This window comes from Herpailurus yagouaroundi, unplaced genomic scaffold (assembly GCF_014898765.1).
Source record: "Herpailurus yagouaroundi ecotype Mexico unplaced genomic scaffold, PumYag 140, whole genome shotgun sequence".
Lineage (NCBI taxonomy): Eukaryota > Metazoa > Chordata > Mammalia > Carnivora > Felidae > Herpailurus > Herpailurus yagouaroundi.
The window spans coordinates 60,092,055-60,110,692 of NW_024412395.1; the positions used below are offsets into that span (position 1 = coordinate 60,092,055).

Consider the following 18,638-nt stretch of genomic DNA (forward strand, 5'->3'; position numbering starts at 1 on the left):
ATAAATAAAAGAAGCAGAATCAAAGAGAATTCACCAAAATGCCATAGGAAATAAGGCTTATAGCGAGTTTTGACATTTGCCTGATAAAAAGTATAGTATTATTAGATCCGTCTTACTTTATCTTTACACAGACCCGTATACCTGTGAACCAAAAGGAATGATTTTTTAAAATCACTTCTTTACTATGATGATCTTTAAGACTGATAACAAAATCTTTCCCTAGGAAGAATGGGCAAGTAAAACTTAACACAATGAGAATGCCTCAGTAGAAGTACTACTCATGCCTAGATTAAGGGGTTTGAATCCTACATGTGAACTGCATTTTGCAGTGGGGGAAACATATCTAAACCACCATCTATCCAGGGAACAACAGAACTGCATGATTCTGTGGATAAAATACAGACCAGAACTGATATGAATCAGACAGGCAGCACTGTCCTACTTAGAACACTGTACAATAAAATAAACTTTTCTGTTTATCCTTCTCAAAATTGTTAGGAGTTCTCTTAATGCAAACAACAAAGTAGAAAGGCCATGGAAGTGGAATCTAAACTATTTCTGTTTGGCTCTGAGCAAGGTATTTATCTGTTACATCCTGAACAAGGAGCAGAGTGGACTAAAAAATATCCCCGAGTAAACAATGGTGAAATCTGCCGGGTAACCACAAAAATAATGACTATTGAAACACTCACATTATAGTCAAATTAATTGTAGCTCCTTACAGGAAAAGACCATTAAAAGCCACAAAGCCTATAAACAAACTAGATGGAAGTGACGTTAAAAGAGCCTAATCCAATGTCATACTTGCACACAGAGGAAACTGTATTCTTCACATGGCATAAATCATTAACATAAGTACAGAAACAATGGTGGACCACCTAACATCTTCCCTCGTGGTTCAGAAGAGTCGTGTGAGACGGACTGTGAAGACGCCAGGTTGAGGAGGCAAGGCTAATGAGAAAGAAGTGGGTTTGCTTGCTGCTTGTCTTGCTGTCTGCCTCCTTCCTTCTTGAACTTCTCTTTAGCCCTGCCTCCTGAGATATGTCTCTCCAGGTCCTCCTCTGCCCTCTCTGACCAAGTTGCTCTGTCCCTGTAAGGCCTGCTCTTCCTCTTCTGTGTATGTTGATGTTTGGGTTTCATCACTGGTTTTCTGTCGGTGGTCCTCCACACGCTCTCCCTGGATGACCCCTGCTTCTCAGGGCATTGTCTCTGCAAAGGACTGCTACGCAGAGCCCTGCTTCTGCCCCAAGCTTCAGCTTTGTATATCCTGGTTGCCAGCTGGATGCCCCATAACCGTGTCTAGAACCAAACTTATTTGGGCTGAAAGATTTTACTCTGAAATGTGAGACAATGAAGTTACTCATCCTAAAGGAATATCCTGAGATAATAAAAGATATATTTAGAAGAGGAAGAGAGCCAGTGCCAAAGACTGAGAAAGAAAGAACATTAACCATACTTCTTATAAATCTTCAGTGTACTAGAATTACATATTTTAACAATATTTTTAACCATCTGAGTACAATTATATTTAACATTACTTGAACTTTAGGTTCACATGAAGGGTGGCCCTTTGTTCTGCTGGATTTGTTTTCGCCCCTCACCAAATGTTACAACCAGACTGAGAAACAGAAGTAGGAATGCTGTTTATTTGGAATTCTCCTTGGCCTCTAAGCATTGCTCTTTTCCCTTGCAAAGTGGAGAAGCTTTCAAAGGCCACTCTGAGTGAAGCTCCATGTGGGGGCTGATTCCACCCCCTGTTCACTGCAGAATGCTCAACTCAGAGGAGGAATATGGGGGTGGGGGAAGGAAAGCAAAAGGGAGGAAAGAACGAACAATTAACATATTTCTCTCTCTACTAAAATTTGTATGTAAAGAAAAAGTGGTGGGGCACCTGGGTGGCTCAGTCGGTCTAGCGTCCCACTTCAGCTCCGGGCATGATCTCGCGGTTTGTGAGTTCAAGCCCCACGAACCCTGCATGGGGCTCTGTGCTGACAGCTCGGAGCCTGGAGCCTGCTTCAGATTCTGTGTCTCCCTCTCTCTCTGCCCCTCCCCAGCTTGTGCTCTGTCTCTCAAAAATGAATAAATGTTAAAAAAAAATTAAAAAAAAGTGGTAACTAATTATGCCAAAATGTTTTGGTGTTATCAGAAAAGTCTTTTAAAGGAGAGGTGCCCCTGCTTTTAGATTATGTTCTCACCTAATGCTAATACAATACCCACAAAATATTTGAAAAATTTAAAGTTCTAGAAGATCTTAGTTGAAAACCTGTTAGAATTTATCCATGGGTTCATTTTTTTAAAGCAAAAGTGAAAGAAATTTAAATTCTAATATGTTTTCAGAAAAACTTGAAATTGATTCTTCCCTTAGAGAACTCTTCTCCTAGTATTCTTTAAATTAAATGATGGCAACTACCATAACACAGGTCTCCTACCTTTCCTTTTTTTCTCACAGCCACACAGCCACACAAACACCAGGTCCGACATATTTAGTCTTCCAATACGTCTCAAATTCATCCCTGTGATTGACCACTGCCCTACTTCAGATCCTCATCTTTCCCCTTATTACTGGTCTCCTTCACTCCACATTTATTCTCCTTGGCTCCACCTCTAAGGCTGCTGCTAGAACAAATTGCCAAAAATCTAAACTGATCCACACAAATCTTCCACTTAAATCCTTTTTTTTTTCATTCTATTTCATTTCATCTACTCAAAAAACCTCTGCTGAGGACCAGGACCTGTGGGTCAGATAAATGTACAATGTTGGGAACATGGAATGAACAAGACCAGCAGGGTCTCCATGCCCATGGAACTTTGCCTTCACCATCAAACTTACACTCATGTGGCTAACATGGCCTTCCAAGATGAGACCCCTAACTACCATGTGAGTTTCTCTTCTCACCATCCCTGTTTCAAACACTGCATTAGCAACACACATCTGTTTATAGCTACCTGTATACGTCATGCAATTTCTCACCTCTGATTTTTCTCCTACTGACCCTTTTCTCTCCTCCCCCACTTCATCTGCCTATTTCTATGCATTTTTTTTTTAAGAGAGGAAGCCTCTCTTTGACTAACTCAGACTGGGTAAAGTATTCCTCCACTGTGTTCCCATCATATCTACATTCCATATCACCATACCTAACACACTTTATTCTAAATATTCTAAATATCTAAATATCTAAATATCTAAATATTCTATATCTAAATATCTAAATATTTTAGATATCTAAATATCTAAATCACACACACACACACACACACACTTTATTTTAGGTATGTCTAGTTACACACACATACACACACACTTTATTTTAGGTATGTCTAGTTCTAGGCAAATATTTATTTAACAACTACCAAACATAATGACTCAAATATTCTATAACAATTTTAGAGAAAATTGGTGGCAAAGAGATGCTGTGATTACACTGAGTTATAATTCAGAGGAGAGGGCAGGAGGCAGGAGATGTTTGGATCCCAGTTCTAATTCCATATCCATCATGGGCTTAAAAATTCAGGCAGTTCAACAAATATAGAGTAAGTTCAACTGACTGTCTTGTTCTAGTAATCTCTGCTCACTAGTATGTTTGCCTTGCTGATTGAGGTATTAATAATTAAGTGTGTTGTGATAAAGCCTGGTCCTTTTGCTAGTGGAGAGGGTTTGAGGAAAAGCTCTTAACAGATGGCTTCAAGCATTCTTCATATGAGAATACAGAATCCAGGAGAAAACTGTATATAAAAATACACTGAGGCAGTAAAGAGTAATCATTACCTACAACGATTACCTACAAATGACATGGAGGAGAAGCCCTATAACATTGGGTTACTAGCGTAAAACCTAAGACTTTCTTTGAGGCCTTCAGAATACTCCATGAGACAAAAAGCAGACTATGCAGGCCCAGTTGGATTGAAGAGATCTTGTTTTTTAAGGTCAATATTAGTGGGGAAGTAAGCCAAAGCTGCCTTCTCAGATGAGATCTTGGAATAATTTCTTTTTTCCATTTTAAGCTACTTCTGGTTCTCATTAGAGTAGATAATATAAAGTTGATTATATATCAGATATAAAAAATCTCATACTGAAACAAAGTTTCCCCAATAACAAGTGCCAAAAGTATACATGTACATCCTTTCCATCTGTAAGACAATTTACTATAATTCTCTAATTATGCAGAGCTGGTATCTTCTTTAAATAGAAACTTTGCCTGTGTATATCAGTATATTTCTAGTAGAAAATGTGGCAACTAGACCTGTGCTCTTTTATAACTACTGATCTTGAGGGGAAAAATCAGGTTAATTTAAGGGTTTATTAAAACCTTGTAAGTTGTATAACTTCTTACTAGAAAAAAACAATAATTGCTTTTTTTTTAATTTTTTTTTCAACTTTTTTATTTATTTTTGGGACAGAGAGAGACAGAGCATGAACGGGGGAGGGGCAGAGAGAGAAGGAGACACGGAACCGGAAACAGGCTCCAGGCTCTGAGCCATCAGCCCAGAGCCTGACGCAGGGCTCAAACTCACGGACCGCGAGATCACGACCTGGCTGAAGTCGGACGCTTAACTGACTGCGCCACCCAGGCGCCCCCAATAATTGCTTTTTAACAAAAGTTTGGATCATTATGTTTCAGTGTTTTTAGTAAATTACTAAGATGAATACTACTTCTGCCCATAGTAAGATAAAACAATGAATAAAATAATTGCTTTTTGGGCTGTAGTGACTGTCTTTGTTTAAGAAACAAACAAAGTGCACACGCACTCACACATGCACGTGCACACAACACACACACACACACACACACACACACACACACACACACACACACCCTCCAAATAATTGGTGGCCGTGAACGGATGTTAGTATGCTTCTGTGAGTTTCTTGGGCTGATTTTGTAACCCTGATAATGTTTTTAAACTGATATATGTCTATTAAGAAATTATTACTTTTTGGGGGGCGACTGGATGGTTCAGTTGGTTAAGTGTCCAACTTTGGCTCTGGTCATGATCTCGTGGTTCGTGAGTTCGAGCTCCGCATCCAGCTCTGTGCTGACAGCTCAGACCCTGGAGCCTGCTTTGGTTTCTGTGTTTTCCTCTCTCTATGCTCCTGCTCCACTTTGTGCATTCTCTCTTCCTCTCAAAAATGAATAAACATTAAAACATTAAAAAAATAATTAATTTTTTTCTGTTTTGACAATTACTCATTATTTAATTACATGTTTATATGGTATTGTTGTTGGCTAGATACCTTAGACATTACTTTCTTTAACTAGTTACAGTACTCTGAATATGGGATGTGTGTGTGTGTGTGCGCGTGTGTGCATGTGTGTGTCTGTGTATGTGTCCATATGTACATGGATAAAACTCTTCATACATGTTCATATTTATGTGTTGCACATTTAAGTATCATAGACTCACTTATTAGTTCAAATACATTCATGCATTCATTTAAATATTTCTTATGCATCTATCATGAGCCAGGCCCTGTGTTTATCCTGAGTGAGACATGATCTTTGTTCTCCAGAATCTACTAGGGAAAACAAAAGAAACATATGGGACAAAGGTAGTGAATGAGTTCTATACAAGGTAATGTGTAACTCTCCTTTCTGAGTACATACTACAACTTAAACCATATATTAAAACTGTAACAGGTATACACAAAGCAAACTGTCACAGTATAGTCATCTTGCCTTCTCAAATCAAAACCATCAGAGGGTATGTGTCAGTTTCTGTCCATATGAGTAGTCACACTGAGACCATTATGAGGCATAAAAAGAAAATAATTTTATGCTACCAGATACCTTACTTATCTATATATTCATAGTTGCTTTGCCCAGATGCTGAGAACTATTTAGGGTCAACTCAAGTCATTAGTATTATTAATTTCCAATCAAGACAGTTCAGAATTTACTAACCCATGTACTTAGTGGGAAGTAGTTCTTTTACCTTTCAAAGTCACTAGACCGTGTTCCTGAAGGCTGAAAGTCACATTGGCCTTTCATTGTTTGTTCAGCAAATCAGAGTTAATGACATTTACAATGCTAATGCACTTTGCTCCAAAGTATGTTAACTCCAGGTTTGGCACAGTTTCTCCTACCTGAGAAAAGCTTATTTGACCTCTTGCATGAAACTTTAACCAGAACTAATGATCTGAATAAGAACATTCCCTTACTCACTCGTATATCCACAATCACATGTACATATTAAATCTAGAAATGTATGAAATTCTGTAATTAACTATTCCATTTGAGAATCAGGATTAATGTGCAAGACAAATTAAGGTATGTATTATTAATTTATCCCCACATACACATTAGATTACCTGACAAATCTGGGCACAGTAGTGGGAGACTACTTCCCAGTCGTTATGGTTGACATAGCTTATGTGACAATGACCTTTTATGTTACACTTTTAGAATCAGACTCATAGGAAAATATGTATTTTGGTAGAAATTATTTCCTAGATAATTTGGAGAACTGCAAATAACTGTACTTTTCTGTATACCAAATTTCAAGCAGCTAAAGCTTTGCTTCTTTAATATTCTTTTAATCACAATTATTAGCATATGTTGACTGTTATTGGCTTACTGGTATGAAATGAAAAAACAAGAATTCTAAACTCAGTTTACTTTATTAGTGAACATGTAATGACCTCAAACCAAAGTCAGATAAAAAATCCCATTGGCTTGCTTAAAGTGTAACTGGTAGAGTTTAAAATATCTGCTAATTATTAACTGTGTTAATCTGTTGCTTGACCAGGCAAGAATGAACATACACACACAGAGATAGATATTCAGGTGACAGTTAAGGTGCTCATATCTCATATTATGAATTTTATAATACTTATAAGCTTGTGTACAATAGTCTACATAATTTGAATAATATTTTATCTTCAAGTCCAAAAAATGTATAAATTTGGGTTGACAGTTAAACTCAATGCAATAGGATTTGATATGTGCTTAAAAAATAATAACCAACAATTTTGAACAATTTTCTGTGCAGTGGGTGTTATGCTAAATAATTTCTATGCATTACATAATTTAATTTTCATTAGAAACCTGTGAGGTGTACTCTAATTTTCATGTCACAGAGATGACTGAGAAATTTTAGAGAGTTAAGTAATTTTCCCATTTACTGTTAATAAGCGACAAAACTTTGATTGAAACCAAACTTCAGTGACTCCAGAGCCAAACTCCAGCTCATATATGGTCTGCTATAGATTAGAAATTGGAAGGCCTGGAATGAAGTCTCAGTGGCAATTTTCTAATATATAAAATAGAGCCAATAATATATCCCAACCATCCCTCCAGAGTTACCATGAGGATTCAGGAGATAACGTAGGCAAGAAAACTGTAGAGTGCTCTACAAATAACACTTTATTACATTGTAATATCTTAACATTTTACAATCCCCAAGGCATTTTGTGGGGCCAAACGATGACATTAAACCAAATATTTCACTCGAGAAAGAGACTTTAGGAAGCCACCAGAGCAATTTTTTACTGTAGCAGCTTTTAAGTAGGTTGCCCAGGGTGGCACAGGGCAATCAGAAAAAACATTCACCCTTTGTGGGTACCATGATAAATGAAAGGGGGGGGTCAGTTCTGAGGCTGAATGTTTTTATTCTCCAAAAATTCATATGTTGAAGACCTAACCTCCAAAGTGAATATAGATTGGAGGTAGGGCATGATAGTTACAGTGATAGTTAAATAAGGTCATAAGGGTGGGGCCCTAATCCAATAGGGCTGATAACCTTACAAGAAGGGGAAGAGATACCAGAGTACTCTCTCTCTGCCATGTGAGGACACAGAGAGGAGGCAACTACCCACAAACCAGGAAGAAAGTTCTCACCAGAAACTGAATTGGCAAGAACCTTTATATTGGACTTCCCAGTCTCCAGAACTGAGAGAAATAAATATTTGTTGTTTAGGGGACCTGGTCTATGATATTTTGCTATGGCAGCCCAAGCTAACCAGTATAACCAGTATCATGTTCACCCCTGATGTTACCAATGTCACCAAAAAGCAGGGCCATTTGAGACCTGTCCAGCTGCCAGCTGGATGGCAGTGTGGCCTGTTAGATCACATGAGGGGCTGAAAACCTACAGTTAGGACCCATGGAATGTAAAAATGTCCTAGGCAGGCTTAGCATAAATGGGGCTCAGTATAAACTTCTTTGCCTAGAATAAAACTGTCCAAGTTCAGCAGATTATACTAAATATCCTCAGGAAAACAATCAAACCAAACCAGTAGAAAAATGAAAAAATTTCCAAAGATGCAGTCCCATGTCTGTAAATATAAATTATTGCCAAAAGCTTGAAACTGACTCCATGAAAAGAGCAAACAGTGGAAAAATTCTGATGAACAAAATTACAACTGAGCAAACAAAGGAATTTCTACATTAAAAATAACTAGCATAGTTCACTTTGCATCTTCCCCTTTTCACCAGAGCACAGCTACTTCTAAACTAATCTACCAGTTTCCTCATCTAGAAGGGTAGTGAGCTGAAGCCATTAAATATAAAAACAAGTACACATTGAATTATTACTTCTGCAGCTTATTTTCCTTAGGATGATATAAACCTCATTTCTTGGGAGTTGTGTTTTAGTTTACAAGAAGATAGGCAAGTTTTCAAATGTAAACACAGCTTCCCAGGAGGATCTATCCTAAAATCTGAGTAATGCATAGTTGAGAAAATGTTTCCACTTACCTTCTCCTTTCACACTAATCACCTTCCAGATGATTTAAAGAAAATATCATTTGGTGAGCATTCATTCCATGTGAGGCACTATTCCAGGTGCTTAAGGAAGGCTCTGCTAGTTTTCTTGCTACTCTCCATGATACCTGAAGTATTAGTTTAGCAAACTGCTTCCCAGAGAAAGAAAACACTTCCCAGGTTCCCTTGCAGCTAGCTGGGTCACATGACTAAGTTCTGGCCAATGAGATAGGAGTTGAAGTGATAACTTCCGGGTCATTCCCTTAGAAAGAAAGGTGTGTTTCCTCTAGCTTTCCTCCCTCTGGTGGCCTGGAATGTGGAAGTGGTGGTGACTGGAGCATGCAATAAAAGGAATGCAGACCAGAGACGGCTAAGCAACAGGATGGAGGCTTCCCCAAAAGCCTTTATACCATTTCTGGGTTGTTAGATGAGGCAGAAACAAACATCTGCCTTGTGAAAACCACTGTGTCCTTGGGCTGTTGTTACAGCAATCTATTTTCATTAATAGAGGACTGCACATATCTTGTGAGGTACGACTATCCCAGTTTTAACAGGGAATTAAGGTTTAGAGGGATTGAAGAACTTTTTTATAATCACACAGGTGGTAAGTGGTAAGGCTGAGATTTTAATCAAGTGCCTTTCCCATTAGTTCTTTTTTATACTAATAGAAAGAAAATTACTAATTTATAGAAAATTAGTGTTGTGCAGCTTTTGAATCCCTGATCTATTAATCTGATAGGATTATAAAAAGGTTTCGGTTTCCTTGAATTAGAATCAGTGCTACAAACCCCTTTATTTCTAATAAAGTGTCTAACAGTTACCAACTCCTCCAGGACCTACCCCTCAAAAAATGTTCCATTAGAAAAATTATAGACAAAAAGTATGCTGATTCTCCTGGACTATGAGGTAGAGGACCAGTAAGAATGCTCTAATAATTTATAAAATAATATACTGAAAAATCACAATAACTCAGAAACAGATCAGAGGTTTTTCTGGTATGCATTTTCTTTCCTGATGTTACCCTTATGTTAACACATAAATTCATTCTCAGAAGGAACCATATGTGCATTCATTCAACTTTTAACAACTTTTACCAACATTTACTGAGTGCCTAGTCTATGTCAGGTACTGCTTTAGGCACTGGGGAAACAGCAGGAAACAAACTAGACAAAGCTCTGCATGTGTGGAGATTGTTCTCAAATGTATCAATTGTAGATAATGTCCTACACAAATGAACATAACAGGCTTTCGATGTGTGCCAGTAATTCATATTTTTTAAAATAAACATTTTTGGAGTAGTTTTATTTTTTTACTTTATTTTATTTAATGTTTATTTTTGAGACACACACACACACACACACACACACACACACACACACAGTGCCTAGTGCCGCTGGGGGAGGGGCAGAGAGAGAGGGAGACACAGAATCTGAAGCAGGCTCCAGGCTCTGAGCTGTCAGCACAGAGCCCGACCTGGAGCTTGAACTCAACTGTGAGATCATGACTGGAGCTGAATGAAGTTGGACACTTAACCGACTGAGCCACCCAGACGCCCCCATTTTTTAAATTTTTTATTGTTTTGAAGTTTATTTGGGAGAGACAGAGTGTGTGTGCATGTGAGCTAGGCGGGGACCAAGAGAGGAGGAGAGCAGAGTGTGGGTGCATGGGAGCTAGGCAGGGATCGAGAGAGGAGAGAGAATTCCAAGCAGGCTCTGCATTGTTAGTGCTGAACCTGACACAGGGCTTGATCCCATGAACCTTAAGATGATGACCTGAGCCAAAATCAAGAGTCAGACACTTAACCGACTGAGCCACCGAGGTGCCACGTTTTGGAATACTTTTAAAATTTATGGAAAAATTATAAAGATGATACAGAGAGTTCCCATATACTCCTCACCCAGTTTCCTCTAATGTGCCTCTTATAGTTTTTGTTTGTTTGTTTTTTCTTGGTTGTGTATGTGTGTGTGTGTTTAAACTAATGTCCTTCCTCTGTCCAGGGTCCAATCTCAGACTACCACATTACATTTATGCCTCAAGCTTCATTAGTCTCCTCTAGTCTGTGACAGTTTCTCAGGTTCCTTTGTTATCATGGCCTTGGCAAGTTTGAGGAGGTATTTTATGAATGTCCCTCAATTTGGGGTTGTCTAATTTTTTTTTCATAGTTGAATTGGAGTTTGCGTTTTTTTTTCTTTTTAAAGAATATCACAAAGGTAAAGTGCCCTTTTCATCACTTCAAACCAATGATAAATTGGATAAATGATAGCAATATGACTTATCACTAGTCATGTTAACCCTGATCTAAGGATTCCTGATTTTGTTTATGGAAAAATTTTGGGTGTGCTTTTTGCTACCAGGATGAGCTCCATTTCTGTAAGTCTGTATTAAAATATAGTAAATTTATTTGGGAACACACACACACACAACATACACACATGCACATGACTTAGAGGTAATAAAATAACGTTAGGTATAGAAAGGTAAAATGAATTCTTAAGTGCTACATTTCCGTCATTTGTTTGTTTATTTAATGTTTATTTTTGAAAGAGGAAGAGCATGGGGGAGGGCTAGAGAGAGAGGCGGGGGACAGAGGATCCACAGTGGGCTCTGCACTGACAGCAGAGAGCCCGATGTGGGGACTGAAGTCATAAACCCCAAGCTCATGACCTGAGACAAAGTTGGATGCTTAACTGACTGAACCACCCAGGGGCCCCTCTGTCCTTTATATTCAAGATACTAGGTGTTAAACAATTTACACATAAGCACTCTTACTGTACCAGAATGTATTTTGGGGGTACCTGCATGGCTCAGTGGGTTAAGTGTCTGACTTTGGCTCAGGTCATGATCTCATGGTTTGTGAGTCCAAGCCCCACACTGGGCTCTGCGCTGACAGTGCAAAACCTGCTTCAAATTCAGACTCACCCTCTCTATGCCCCTCCCCCACTCACACTTTCTCTCTGTCTTTCTCAAAACAAATAAACTTAAAATAAAAGAATGTATTCTGTTTTCTCTTTAAAAGAGACAGATCATCACCATCCTTACTCTGTCCTCTAATCTGCTGCTTGGCACACAGCATCGGTGACTGGTACTCTAGCATGCATTTTGAATATCAGGGCCATACTTTAGCATTGGTAAGTATTGAGCTAAAAGGAGCCTGGATTCCTTAAACATCATACAAACCCTGGATTGCAGACCTCCAGACTTATTTTCTGGGGGAAAAAATAAACTATCTGTTTAAGCAATGATTATCAGGGCTCTGTTTCTGAGTCGAATGCAATTCTTAATAGAGGATTGGAGAAGAGGCAGAGGGATGTCAGATTTATTGAGAGCACTATGTACCATGTACTTTATATGATTTAGTTCATGTCATTATCAAAACAAAACAAAGCTGAAAAAATTAAAGATCAATGACAATAAAACTCGTGTTTAGGTTTACAAAGCTCAGTATTAGAACAAAACCAGAATTTAACTTTCTTTTAATGTTTACTTCTTTCTGAGAGAGGGGGGCGGGAGGGGAAGAGGGAGAGGGAGACACAGAATCCCCAGCAGGCCCCAAGGTCTGAGCTGTCAGAACAGAGCCTGATGCGGGGCTTGAACCCACGAACTGTGAGATCATGACCTGAGCTGAAGTCGGATGCTTAACTGACTGAGGCACCGAGGTGCCCCAGAATGAAACGAGAATTTAAATCAAACCATGTTTTCTCATCACAGCATGCTAAAATGTCTTGTTTATCATATGTGCTCAGACCTTTGTTGATTACTAGCAATGGGTATAAACACATATATTGTTTTAATTCACTCACCAATATAAGACATTTAAATAAATAAAGTGACATATACTTAAATACACCACAAAACAGAAACACGCATCCATAGTTTGAATCTTCCCACTTCTCTCCATGATCAACATCTCAAAGAGTAGAAGTGGCATCAGGGTGACTTCAGGAGTGACACATCAAACTTATTGTCCTCAGCCTACATATAACTATAGATTTTTTTTTCTGGGCTAGAATGGGAAACCATTCAAACCATCCATCCATCTACTCACCTATTTATGCACTCATACAGGGCATCTACTATACTGAACAACCTGTTACTTCCTACATATATAACGTTGAATAAGACACAGTCCATGTTCTTCAAAAGCTTATAATTTAATGAGAGAAACAGAAAAAGAAATATGGAATTAGAACAGAATAAAGTTTTTCAAGTTCAGCACTAATGACATTTTGTACGGGATGATTTTTTGTTGTGGAGATCTATGCACTGGAGGATAGTTAGCACCATCCCTAGCCTCTACTTACTGCATATTGGTAGCACCCCAATCCTTTGTTGTAACCATAAGTGTCTCCAGACACTTTCACATGTCACATGTCACTTGTCAAATGTCCTTTGCGGGGCAAAGCACCTTTCTATCTCCTATGTCTTCCCCTCCCCCACACCTTATCGAGAACTACTACAAAAGAGTAAAAGCCACCATAAAACTTCAAAATATGGTCACCTACAACAGAGGTCTGGGCCAGAAAAGTTTTCTGGAGAAAGTAAATCCTTAACAGTGGCTTGAAATTTCAGTAAAATGCAGCCAGATGAAGTAAATGACTGTATGTGTTTTTATATGTATCAAGAAGGCCTTCTAAGCATGTGCACAGACTCAGAGTTTATAATGAGTACAAGACATCTGGCAGAATAAAGGTAGTTGAGCATGTTTGGAATGGGGAGGTGTGCAGTAGAGGGAGTTATGAAAAGTTGTACATGCCCACAGAGGAATACAGGGGTCTAGTTGTCACAAGATGAGACTGTAATCAGAAAAGGCAAACATTTGGGGGAAGAACGAATTCAGCGTTGGATGTATTGAATTTGAGTTGCCTGAGGGACAAGGAGGCGAAGGTGTCCAATAGAAAGTTAAATTTTCATTTATGGAACAAAGGGACACGACTCCGGCCAGAGAATGAACACCATCTGTATCAAGAAGCTGCATGTGTGCATGAAATGACCCAGGGAGAGTGTAGAGCTGAAAGGAAGAACCCATGGGCCTGATAGTGGCAGCGTGGACAGAGGTGAGGGAGAACAAGAGTGATTGTGATGTCACAGCGAGAGTTTCATAAACACGGCATAAAGGTCAGATCAGATGAGGAGTGAGACATGGCCAATGGAGCTGGCAATTCGGAAGACATGGTGGTCTTTGCAAGAGCCATCTTACTGGTATGTTCTAGGTGGTAGCCAACTTACAGGGGGCTGGAGTGGATGGGATGGGATCAAGGAGAGACACTTTCAAGAAAAGTGTAGAAAGCATTAGAATGATGTAAAGACAGTGCTTATGGTAGAATAAGTGACAAACACACCCCGAGTCAAAAAGGTGAGTGGGGATGGGTAAGAGGAGTTTTAAGCATGAGTTCTGACTTCAGGTTAGCTGTGGATATTGCTTATATGCTCTATTCTTATTTCTGGCTCTCAGAGTCTCGTGGGTGTTTATATTAAGCTACCTCATAGAATTTCTGAATGTAAGCACAACCGGACTGTTTTTGCCTCTTCACAGCATACCGCATGATTCAGGGTGACTTTACAGTATCAATTTACTTGCCTATGGTGTATCTTCTGAACAAAGAATCAACTTTAACCACTTGACTCTCTGTACTAACCATATAGAGTTATGTTTAAAAACACAATATTCCACTAGTCTAAAAGCAAGAATTCAGAATAAGCCATTTTATAAAGCTCTAAAAATATTTTTTCATTAGGTGTATTGATGAGAATCTTTCCTTTAATTGAAAGGTTTTGATCCAGCTGTCTCAGAATAATCGACTCATGGGAGACAAAAGCTGAAAGGGAGTTTAGAGTCCCTCCACCTCCTTCCTTACCCCTCATCCATTCAGTGATTTTAGAGGAATCACTTTCCTCATGTCCTACAGTTCTTTCCTTTCCACTCGACGGCTTCTGCTGTCACCTTTATCATCTCTGTTGTGTGCTTCTAGATAGCTTCCTGACTGGCTTCCTTGCCTCTAATCTTTGCCCCCTCCAAGCCTTTGCCATACTTTGCTAAAGTGATCTTTCTAGAACACAAATAAGAACAGCTCTTAAGTTCTACTTAGAACTACTTGTGGCATGGCTTCTTACAAAATTCAGAATCCTTATGTCATATAAAACCTTTTCCATTTGTTCCAGGCATCCTTTGCATATTTCATCTCATACTTACATTACAGCCAGACAGGACATCTGTTAGATCCTGAGGCTGTATACTGACTTCCTCCCACAGGCCTGTGTTCTTACACCTCTATGCCCTGTTCATCTGCAGAATGACATTCAAACTCAGTTCAAGCATCTTCTCTCTAAAGTCCTTGTCAGTCTTCTTTCTCCCACCTGAACCTACACAGGACTGACCACTCCTCTTGTGGTGCCCCCCAATATGTCAGGTATATTTGTATACCTTAAAGAAATTTGTATACCTTAAAGTAGTATCAAACTACTTTGCTGCATGCATTAGTTTTTACAGGTGTGTCCCCCATTGAACTCTCAGCTCCTTGAAGACAGGGGCTGGTTTTTAAAATTTTTTTATGTCTTATTGAAACATGGTATTTAGGGGCGCCTGGGTGGCGCAGTCGGTTAAGCGTCCGACTTCAGCCAGGTCACGATCTCGCGGTCCGTGAGTTCGAGTCCCGCGTCGGGCTCTGGGCTGGTGGCTCGGAGCCTGGAGCCTGTTTCCGATTCTGTGTCTCCCTCTCTCTCTGCCCCTCCCCCGTTCATGCTCTGTCTCTCTCTGTCCCAAAAATAAATAAATAAAAACGTTGAAAGAAAAAAAATTAAAAAAAAAAAAAAAAAGAAAGAAACATGGTATTTATCAGGAGATCAGTAAATGTCTATCTACTGAACAAATCCAGTCCAAGCCTCTATTACTACAATGAGGGAACAAGGCCCAGAGAAATTAAATGACTTTCCCAAGGTCACTCATCTAATGAGTGGCAGAGTGGGGAATAGAAGCTGTCAATGGGGCCTGACTTTAAACTAGGGCTCTTAAAGGGGTGCCTGGGTGGCTCAGTCGGTTAAGCATCCGACTTTGGCTCAGGTCATGATTTCCTGGTTTGTGGGTTTGGGCCCCATATCAGGCTCTGTGTTGACAGCTGAGAGCCTGGAGCCTGCTTCAGATTCTGTGTCTCCCTTTCTCTCTTCCCCTGCCCCATTTACACTCTGTCTCTCTCTCTCTCAAAAATAAATAGACATTAAAAAAAAAAAATTTAAACTAGGCTCTTAGCACTGTCTTAGGTGCTACTTCATCTGTTTGAAAAAGGAATGCCCAGGGCCCAACCTTGTAGTTTGCTAACTTGATTGAACAAAGTTTTAATACTGAATATTTAAGTGAGTATTTGATGGGAAAATTTTGTTTTGTTTTGTTTTGTTTTGTTTTCTGGTAGAGAGAAGGAAAAGTGTGCTAATTTTAAAATGATGGATTATTTGATTTTATTCTCACCTTTTTCCCTACTGTTTGTCCCTTCTAGCTGGTTGATTTCACCAATTAGCCTTTAGTGAGGTATTTTCAAAAATTTCAAAATCAATAAGTACATACCACATTCTTCTTGTTGACAAAAGGAAAATAACCATCTTGGATTAAGAATTTACCATATGTATTTCATACATAAATAATCAATAGTAGGCTGAAATTGTTTTTGTTTACTTGTTTTTCTGTTTAGAGATAAGGAGAAGAGAGTAACAAATTCTAGTCTCCCTTGGAATGATGTGATTGAGTTGCCAGATAGGTGAATAAGTTTGTATTAGGTTATAATTTTTTTTTCATAAATGACCATTTAGATAACTAGCTTGTCCTTTTCATTCATTCATTCACAAATAAAACAGAACATTTAACTGGTGAATATGTTTTATTTGGACTGCTTTAATAGTTCCTAGTATATAACATTAATATGTAAAGGCTCTAAAGAGTCCATTAAAACTCTGCACAACAAGCTGTATTTTAATAATGCAGAGACTATGTGAGATGGAAGCCGATTTCTGCCGTTTAGATAACATAAGCAAAAACAATTTCCCAAAAGAGCTGAAGCTTATAAGTAAAAGAATTTTAAAATGCACAGGTCCTACAGATGGCAGAACTTAACATCAGCCTCAAAAGCACAGAAGAAAAGATAAAAAAAAAAAAATTCTCTCCAAACCCAGGCTTCTTTCAAGTCTCCTACTCAAAAGAGGATCTAGGATGCTAATGAATATTCAACTTTCAGTTTCTTCTAATAACAAATTCCATTTGTAAATATGTGAAGTAAAACAAACTTGCCCTATGTTTAATTTCTCTCAAAAGATAGTCTTTCATATTCCTTTAGGAGTTGATGGTGCCTGAATATAAAAAGACTTGACATACTGAGTGGAGGTGAAAAACTGAGTGCCATTTTGTCAATGGCAGTTTCTAACCTCCATTGGAAAGGCGAGCATTTTGCAGGCCCTTTTCTCTGGATCAGCAAAACTTCTGATACATAGAAATCCTCTTCTGCTTGGGCAGACTTTCATTTCAAAGAGGAGGAATGAATGAGGAAGATGATTTTTCTCATCTTTATACTGAACGTTCCACAAGTCAAGACCCAGTTCTGCCATCATTCCTCACGCAAACAGAGAGGTAGGAGGTGGTATTTGAGTTTTGTCAGACTTACCTACCATGGTTGCTAAAATCATCTTCCAACTTAGTCTCTCTCTCTCGGGAAGGAGCCCGAGGCTATCAAAACCACTCATTCATCACCTCCCACACCACAATGATTCTCTGAGCAGATATCCTGGGCTGCCATAATTTGCTTGACAGCCCTGAGGTCAGCCTGAAGACTTTTTTCTTTTCTGTCTTAAAATGTTATAAGCCACTGTCCTTTATGTACATGGATGATATTCTTGACCCACCATCAATGGTGGTGAGTCTGAAAAGCAAAATGTGATGATGCAGTAGGGCTGAGCTTGAGGGTTACACATGGAAGGAAGATGTCACAAAATGATAGGAACTCTTGAAAAACCCTGCACTGCAGAGAGAGCTCTGCATTAGTCTGCACCTTAGGCTTCCAGAAACCTGTTCTCATCCAACCCAGTATCTCCAGCCTCTCTGGTATTTTTCATATTTTGGTCTTAGTTTCCAGGTAGATTTCTATTATCTGGAACAATTCCATATGTTGACTGGTACCCCATATATTTACAGAGAAAAGGAGGCATTAAATAATAATCATACTTAAGCACCTTGGGAAGAATTAAGGAAGGTGTGTCAACTTTAATTTTGAATTTTCCTTTTACTTGTCAGTTTGCCTCTCAGACTTAATGCCAGGAGGGAATAAAAATCACCATCACCCTCTAGATGCTCAATGTCATACATAAAATGAATAGGGGGCTTAACTCTGATCTAACTAACTGGCTTGATTTCTACTCTGAATGATCCAGCTTCCTGTCCATTCTCCTATCAAATCCAAACTAGGTAGAGCTGCCCAGGCACACACATTCAGTAGGGAAAGGGGAGCAACAGAGAACAAAAGAAGGTTGGGGAAAGGGAGAACACGCATTTATTTCTGAAGTAGGAAAACTGGGAACTTGTATTGACATTTCTTTAATCCACAGCAATTTCCTGCCTCCCAGAGAAGGGGAGAGAAATGGCAGTTCTCTCCCACCCCAGTTAAAGCCCAGATTATATGTCTATTACCTATTTGTATATGTCCATTGACACTGGACCTGATATATGAAGAGTGTTTTCCTGGAAGGTCCAAGAATTTGGAAATAATTAACCAAGCTTTACTTTACCATACTAGCTCCATGAATAAAAAAAGAAGAATGTTATGATGATATCATTAGTTACAATGATACAAGCAGGTTTAAAATTGTGAAACTGGCCCACGTTGGTAATAGGAACAGATTCTTATGGAAAACTATGCAATGGGCCAATCTGAAAAAAAAAAAAAAAAAAAAAAAAAAAAAAAAAAA

The 18,638-nt window shown here is 38.8% G+C and overlaps 1 protein-coding gene and 1 long non-coding RNA gene across 8 annotated transcripts in view; one reads left to right on the forward strand and one right to left on the reverse strand.

The window, feature by feature from the left end:
- The window catches only part of ZNF385B (zinc finger protein 385B), a 415,410-nt gene that overhangs the window by 114,809 nt on the left and 281,963 nt on the right, over positions 1 to 18,638 (reverse strand). The gene's annotated exons all lie outside the window — the stretch shown is intronic.
- LOC121030768 (uncharacterized) overlaps positions 12,252 to 18,638 on the forward strand; it is a 72,599-nt gene continuing 66,212 nt past the window's right edge. For both annotated transcript variants that reach the window (XR_005790403.1, XR_005790404.1), the window contains exon 1: positions 12,252 to 13,898. This is a non-coding gene — a long non-coding RNA (uncharacterized LOC121030768). The remainder of the gene's footprint in view (positions 13,899 to 18,638) is intronic.